Source organism: Pteropus alecto, unplaced genomic scaffold (genome assembly GCF_000325575.1).
Source record: "Pteropus alecto unplaced genomic scaffold, ASM32557v1 scaffold164, whole genome shotgun sequence".
NCBI lineage: Eukaryota > Metazoa > Chordata > Mammalia > Chiroptera > Pteropodidae > Pteropus > Pteropus alecto.
The window spans coordinates 11,325,215-11,326,638 of NW_006439568.1; the positions used below are offsets into that span (position 1 = coordinate 11,325,215).

The window sequence follows — 1,424 nt, forward strand, 5'->3', positions numbered from 1 at the left end:
CATCAAGAAAAACATAAATTTTTGGACATTATTAAGGATCTATTCTTGTCTCTATGTTTACTATAACAGTAACTCCATAACTTATAGAACTTGCTCATAAGGTTTATATCCTTACATTTGTAATTATTTAAGTCTTCTCTAATAAGATAAATATGAAAACTTTCTTTATATAGTTAAATGACTTCATATCTACAATTTGAAGTTTTTTGTTTCTTTTTTCATATTTATCTGATTGTTCATAATTTTTACCAAGCAACCTCTAATAACCACCATATAACTGATTTAGTATTAAATCTTCGGAAAAGATGGCAATCATATTGTAAGCTTTTAATGAACTGGTAGAAACAATACTAATAGGGTATAGACACTTCTAAGAATTTTGACAATGGGAAAAGAGATTATAGTATAGTAATTATTTCATAAGGATAGTAAATTAAATAAAAGGTATATATTTGTTTATTATTTATTATTATTTATGCTTACAGCACCTGGTCTTCCTAGGTGGTCTCCCATTCAAGTACTAACCAGGCCCGACCCTGCTTGGCTTCTGAGATCAGACATCTGGCTTGTTCAGGGTGGCATGGCCGTAGACCATGGAACATGACTCCACTGGGGCGCAAACTCAGGACCTTCTGCATATAAAGTAGACGTGCTAACCACTACACTATGGAGTCACATCCATAAAAGGCATATTTAGATTTTGAAATTCTCATAAATTTATATTAGTAATGGTCTCTCATTTTGAAAAGAGAAAAATTGAAATAGTGGAATAAATTAGGACAATTATTGTGACAAAAATAAAGAAACAGACAATAACAGTTGACCAGTAATGCAGTGGGGTTTTGGACAAGATTGAAATCATGATATGGCAGGTGATACCTATGGCAACAGCACAAGTAGGAAAACTAGTTTGGGAAGGAAAGGAAAGTCATATGTAATAAATAAGAACAGATAAAAGATGAGTAAAAATTGGGAAGCCAATATCTAGACATTTTTCTAGGTTTCCCTACTGACATTTAGATTATCCAATTCTTTCTTCCATTGTTGTAATGACAGCCTACGTTTTATTCAATAGACAAGTATTCAATCACAAATTTTTTGCCTTGTTTTCCAATTAATTTATGAAGTTTAATATTATTTTGACAGCAATACAGGCATTTGTTTTTTCTTTCCAGTCTTTTTAATTTTATTAGAGTACTATGCACATGATTAGTGCTTAATATAAACTTAGTTATATTGTTTATTAACTAGCAATAGAAACAAATTTTCTACTGTCCTCGATTTCCTTTAATAATAATATATTTTCTCCATTAGAGTACTGTTCACATGAAGAATAATTCATAGCAAAAGCATTGAACAGTCTTAAAAGGATTACAGGAATCTGCAAAAAATAATGAGGCTTGAACATGTCCAAGGGATTTTGC

At 30.8% G+C, this 1,424-nt stretch overlaps 1 pseudogene; it reads right to left on the bottom strand.

The window, feature by feature from the left end:
* Positions 1–476: 476 nt before the first annotated feature.
* LOC112483674 lies at positions 477–592 on the bottom strand (annotated as a pseudogene).
* Between the last annotated feature and the right edge of the window lie 832 nt (positions 593–1,424).